This window comes from Silene latifolia, chromosome 9 (genome assembly GCF_048544455.1).
Source record: "Silene latifolia isolate original U9 population chromosome 9, ASM4854445v1, whole genome shotgun sequence".
Lineage (NCBI taxonomy): Eukaryota > Viridiplantae > Streptophyta > Magnoliopsida > Caryophyllales > Caryophyllaceae > Silene > Silene latifolia.
In genome coordinates, this window is record NC_133534.1 from 52,878,151 (window position 1) to 52,885,058 (window position 6,908).

Here is a 6,908-nt window from a genome sequence, read left to right on the forward strand (position 1 = left end):
GTGTAATTACTAGTTTAGCCCTTAGTAAACCCTAATGCATCCACCTAATTTCCACTATAAATACCCCATTAGTCTAATTAGAAGAGCATGTTCTTCTTATCAATTCTTAGAGTAGTTAATATCAATCAAATCTCTCTTTAGTTTTGTAATCAACAATTAATCAAGTTTTAATACAAGTTTTATTTCCTTAATCTCTCTTTTGTTCATCCTTATTTTGGGTAATTGAAGATTATTTGGGTTATCATTGGGAGATTGACAACCTCTCAATCAAGCATCAAGTACTTCTTTTATTCTTGCTTTATTATTGGAATCATTAGTAGGTATAATCCTCTTAATCCGTTTTTAATTATTATTAATTACTTTCATTTATTCATCATGTTTTACTTTGTTGGTATGATTGACAACCTTGCTAGCATGATCAACATGATAATGAGTGAGTAGTCACCTAGCTAGGGTTAATGGGTACTTAGGGGAAACCAACATGGGGAATGATTCATGCTTAAATTAATACGCTTTCATGGTTTATTTGCTTGCTTGTTTTGATCTCAACTCATGTATATGTTATGTTTGATGAAATGCGTGCCTATGAATCCTTGCATTTTTTTACCCATCACCTATATTTTCAATGAGACTTGTAAGACATAAACCAACTCGAGTCTCATTAGACCATGCATGTTGTTGAGTAGGGAAGATTATGTCGACTTGTAGGTGTTGTACAATCTAATCGATTCGGCTCCGGGACCCAAACTTTCCTAGGATTGTAAGATATAACCCAACTCAATCCATCACAATAATAATTGCTTGCTTATAATTTGAGAACATGTTTGTATGATTAATTCCCATGATTCCCCTATGACCCCATGACACCCTAGTGCTTTTTATCAATTGTTTACAACCCTTTTAATTCATCTTGCTTGTTTACTTTCATTGCTATTTAGTTTAGTGACCTTCTACATCAACCCAAATTGTGACACCCCTAAGACACCACTAGTTTCAATAGAAATCTCATCTCAATTCCCGTCCCTTGGGATCCGACCTTTATTTGCCTCTTTACTAATTGCAGAGTTGTTTGTGAAGTTATAAATTGTGTTTTGGTCTAGGTGTTCCTAACGACAAGTTACCGAAAAGATTTAGTGTCCGGCCAAAAATGGCGCCGTTGCCGGGGACGGTGTTATCTTGATTTAGATTTTCTTATATTGTTATTAGTTGTGTCTTTATTTGCCTTGGGGAAGTAAAACTCCTCAAGGTTTGTTCTAATTGTTTTCGAGTTGTTTGATATTTTGTATGTCTAGAAGATCACAAGGTGATTTGTTATCTTTTGATCGTGAAATTGAAAGAACTTTGTCAACCAATAGAAGACTTGCTAGGAGGAATTTGAGAGGTATTGGTGAGGTTGTAGATATTCAACCAACTATTGAGTTCATCAACCCTTTTGCAAGAGAAGGTGAGGAGAACCCAATACAAAATACCACACAAAATCAACCCACAATGCCTAAGTTTTCATCACATTCCGTACCCACCGAGGAGAACCTACCCAACGGTACTCCCACACCACAACATCTAACCGGAAATTTTATTACCAAATCCGCCTTTATCCAATTAGTCGAAAGGAGCCAATTTGGGGGGATGCCTAGTGAAGACCCTCATTCTCATATGGAAACCTTTTGTGACTATTGTGATGCGATTTCTGAAACCGGTGTAACTCAAGACCAAATTCGATGGGTCTTATTTCCTTTTTCTCTAATTGGCACCGCGAAACAATGGTTGAAGGGCCTTGATAAGGCCACTCTCGGAATTGATTCTTGGAAGAAGATGGCTCTAGCTTTCTACAAAAAATTCTACCCACCGGAAAAGACTAACATGCTAAGAGCTCAAATTACGGGTTTTAAGCAAAGGGATGAAGAATCTTTGTATGAAGCTTGGGAGCGGTTCAAGGGATTTTGTCGCTCATGTCCTCTTCATGGACTTAGCGAGTGGTTCTTGGTACAACAATTTTGGAACGGTCTATATGAAGATTCAAGGAACATTCTCAACATGAGATCAAATGGAATGTTCACCGAAGTTGATGACAATCAAACATGGAACAAAATTGAGGAAATGGCGGTCCATAACTCACAATATAGTAGACCTCGCAAGGCTACTAAAGGAGGAAAGCATGAAGTTGACTTCGTTACTCAATTGGGTGCTCAACTTAGTGCTCACATTGACACAATTAATTTGAAGTTTGAAAAAGCTATGGCTAGACTTGAAGAAGCCTCAAAATCACCAAAGCACCATGTTAATGCCATGACGGCATCTTCATCAATCCCAAGTGGGATATGTGAGAATTGTGTAACTTTGGGACATGACCAAAGTGAATGTAGGGGAACAAATGAACAAGTGAATGATTTCCAAGCATACAAGAGCGGTACCCCTTATTCCAACTATTACAATGAAAACACCAAATTCCATCCAAATCTCTCATACAAAAGCCAAAATGTTCAAAACCCTCAAACAACATACACCCCACCTCCCATGAGAAACCAAAATCAAAGACCCTTTTACAACCAAAACCAAGGTTACCAAAATCAAAATCCATACAATCACCAAAATGACCAAGGTTTTGATGTTAAAAAAGCGGTCCTCCAAGTGCAAAAGAATCAACAAGATTTTTTTACTCAAATGCAAAAGATAGTCAAGCAAAGGAAACCACCATCAACAACATCCTAGCTCACACCAAGATGTTGGAAACCCAATTAACTCAACTAGCATCTTCAAGCTCACAAAGACAAAAGGGGCAATTACCACCTCAAAGTAATCCCCTAAGACATGAAACGGTTAGTGCCATTCACTTAAGAAGTGGTACAAGGTATGAAGCACCGAAGAAGCAAGTTGAGGATGAAGTTGTGGAAGCTAGTGATAAGGAAGAAATTGTGCAAAACTCCAAGGATGGAGAACCATCAAAAGAAGAGATTTCAAAGAAAAATGAAGACAAGGTCAAGGAGAAGGAGCCCATTGTGATTAGACTTCCTTTTCCAAGTCGTCAAGCCAAGCCCAAATTTGATTACCAACTTGGAAAGTTTATGGAAATTGTAAAGAATTTGGAAGTCTCGATTCCTTTCACGGAATTAATCAATCACGTGCCGGCCTATGCAAAATACATGAAAGACATCCGCACAAAGAAGAAGTCGATCCGGAAGCTTGAGACTATCGCCTTCACTAAGGTGAGTAGTGCAATACTTCAATGGAGTTCACCTCCAAAACTAAAGGATCCGGGAAGCTTCTCAATACCGTGTACCATTGGCGACACCACGATCAACAAAGCCGTATGTGATCTAGGGGCTAGTGTGAGTGTTATGCCGTACTCGGTGAGTAAAAGGTTAGGGATGGGAGAGCTTAAATGCACCAATATCACACTCCAAATGGCCGATAGATCGACGAAGACACCATTAGGGATATAGGAAGATGTTCCCGTACGAATTGGGAAGTTTTTCATCCCGGTGGACTTTGTCATTGTTGACATGGAAGAAGACTCCAATATTCCAATCATCCTAGGAAGACCTTTCTTACACACCGCGGGTGCGGTAATTGATGTGAAACATGGAGAGCTCACTCTAGAAGTGGGAGATGAGAGTATAACTTTTAATCTTGACAAGACTATGAGAGCTCCCCGTTTGCATGAACCGTGTTTCATGATTGATCATTATAGCCGGAAGGATGATAGGAAGAAGTCGGAACTCCAATGGAAGAAGAAAATTGAAGAAGCTCCATTCAAAGAGCAAGTGAATTGTGACAAAGAGAGCTTGCAAAGCTCACCAAAATCAAGCAAAGAAGAAGAGGATGGTCTCATTGGCCAAGAAAAAAAAATGGGAGAGTTGTCTCCATCAAATTAAGAGATTTTTAATGATCAACTTAATGAAGTTTGTGGTCTTTGGGACGACGAATTCGAAGGGATTTTTAATCCCTACATTGGTAATGCCATCGATCAAGACCGACAACAAGGGCCAAGGTCTATTGAAGAACTTTATCACGATAATGAACAAGCTTTTGATTACTTTTTCAAGGTGTTGAGCAACATCAACAACACCTTGGACATGCCCCCTTGACATCTCATCAAGAATGAGAGTTTGGTGGAGTCCTCCCTAAACCACCATTTGCAAATATTTCTAACTCCCTAACTCGCATTTCAATTCTTGTATTGCATTTTTGTTATTTTTGGATTTTTATACTTTGATCAAGATAATTGTCATGTTTGAGAGAAGTGAGGGACGGACTAATGATTTCAATTAATGTGTAGTGCTTTAGCTTAGTGTGGGGATAGCAATTGCCTAGGCTATTCATGCCTTAGTAGTGCCTCCACAATGAAGAACACGAGATTTTGAAGAATGGAATAATGACAAGGGATATGCATAGTACATGGATGGAACTGAATCCGGGTAAAAGGGGTCGAGCCCGAGCGGATTCAAGAGAATCCGCCCGTCTTCACGCAATCCGGGCATATTGGGTAGAAGACGCCCGTCCCTCTGAGCTGAACTTTTGAAATTTTGTGACTGTCAGCAAATCCGGGCGTCCTGCATTAGAATCCGCCCGTCTTCAAATAGTCGCCCGTCTTCACTGAAAGACGCCCTTCTTCTTGGCTGAGGAAAACAAGAAAAATCCCTGTAAAGGAATCCGCCCGTCTTCTCTGAAAAACGCCCGTCCCGCATTTTCAAAACCGCCCGTCTTTGTTCAAATCCGCCCGTCTTTAGGCGAGAATTTTGAAACCCAGAGCAGGCAGAATCCGGGCGTCCCGAAGAAAATCCGCCCGTCTTTCCCCTGCATTTCAAATTTTTCGGGTTTATTATAAACCCCCTCCCACATTCATTTCTTCATTTCTTCATTCATAACACTACCCATAAACCCCATAACTCCAAAACCCTCATCCTCTTCATCACAAAAACAAGATTCCTCAACAACATTCACCAAAATCAAATCAAAACATCCTTTTAACAACAAATCAATCACTCCTTTTTCAATAAAAATCAAAACCATGCATAAAATATTCAACCTTTGAGTCGATTTTTGAATTCATAAAGGAAAGGCCTTTCATCTTTAAATCGATTTGGGTACACTACAAATTGAAGATTTTTCACTCTTTTCTTGGTTTAATCATCAATGGCAAGAACTAAGGGAGCAACAAAAGCAACAAAGGCAAAGGCACCAAAGGCAAAGACACTTTCATCAAGGTAAAAGAGTCTTCAAGCAAAGAAAGCATTAGCTATGGTGGTAGCTAGCCCAAACTTGGAAGTGCAACAACAACAACCTCCCATAGGAGCAACAACATCTACTACTCCGGAAATTGATCAACTTTCGAACTATCCGGAGGTAATTTTCATTTCCAAATCCCATAGGGACACTTTTGCCAAGTTTGCTAGTAAATCATTTCTATCCACCAAGTTTATTTGTGAAGATGCCTTAGATAAGTTGGGTGTCCTTGAGCAAACTAGAGCCTTCTTTAAAGCCACGGGGTTGGAGAAATTGTTTGAATCAAAAGAATTGACATACCCCTCCCTTACCTTAGAATTTTTGAGTTCTTTAAAAGTTAACAAGGTTGAGACTATGGAAAACATCGAGTTCCGCCTAGCTAATGTTAGTAGGCGCATCTCCTTTAAGGAAATGGGTGAAGCTTTGGGTCTTAGTGATTCACCAAGTTTTTTCAAGAATGTTGGCAAATATGACCCCGACCCTCTTTGGGAGGCGATTTCCGGAAGGAAATTTGAGAGCTTTCATGCTAGTCGTGCTCTTTTAGTCCACCATCTGGGCATTAGAGTATGGCACAAGGTCATAGGGAACACCATCATTGCAAGAAAAGACACCAACCATTTCACCAAACTCGATTTTGTCCTTCTTGAGTCGGCTTTGAACATTGGAAGGGAACACACCAAGCCTTTCAACTCTCTAAGGCTTTTGGTGGATAGATGGCTAAATATTGATTGTGGGAAGCAAGGCACTACCGTTATTGTGAATGGCGGTCTAGTCACTATTTTAGCTAAATACTTTGATCCGAACTTCAACAAAGATAACAAGTATGTAGCAAAGAAGGGTGGCCATCTCATTGATATTGATACCATGATGAACAAGTACAAGTGGGTCTCTCATAACCCTCTTGACACCAAGTATGTATGGCTCACTAGTGAGGCTAGATCTTTTACTTTACCTTCGAAGATTTGTCGTTTAAGTGTCCACCGGACCAACTATCTACTCCCCCTTTCAAAAGAGGCTGAGTATATTATCCGACAACAAAAGGGTGAAATTGAAATGCCCTCCTCTTCCATTGTCACACCAACCTATCCTTTCGAGTACCAAAAGTTCAAGCCCGAAGGTGTTGAAGCAAGAAATGATTATTTGACTCTTCTTATGCAAGAGATGCACAAGCAAGCCTTCGAGGACCGGAAAGATGCTTACTTAGCCCAATATCCACCCCTCTTACACTTAGCTAGGCAAGGACTACTTGATCCTTCATGTCCTTTGCCTAGTTGGGCGGATAGAGAAGTCTTCTTTCCGAGTGCATCTAGGGTTGCTCCGGGTGATAATGAGGTTGTCGGTAATAAAGAGGTTGATGATAACATTGATGAGGAAGCTAGTGAAGAAGGAGAAGAGGATGATGAGCAAGGTGAACATGAAAGTAAAGAAGAAAGTGGTGATGAGACCACTTCTAGTGAGGAAGGTGATGATAGTGATGATATGATGGAAGATTAGCAAGCTTTGGAGGCTCCTACCCTCTCGAGGTTTGTTCTACTTCTTTCTTTGTTTTAATTATTTATCTTGATCATTGTTGGAGTAGTCCTAGCACCATAGAGGACTCACACCTCGGTCCCATTGAGGTGTTCTCATTTTATTGCTCCCACCTTTCAAAATCCAAAATGAAAAATTAGTTTCATGCATTGCAT

General features: G+C 40.0%; 1 non-coding gene across 1 annotated transcript; it reads right to left on the reverse strand.

Annotated features, from left to right (window-relative positions):
* Nucleotides 1-1,860: 1,860 nt before the first annotated feature.
* LOC141604374 (small nucleolar RNA R71) lies at nt 1,861-1,967 on the reverse strand. The gene has a single exon (XR_012526076.1). It is a non-coding gene; the product is annotated as a small nucleolar RNA R71 (small nucleolar RNA).
* Between the last annotated feature and the right edge of the window lie 4,941 nt (nt 1,968-6,908).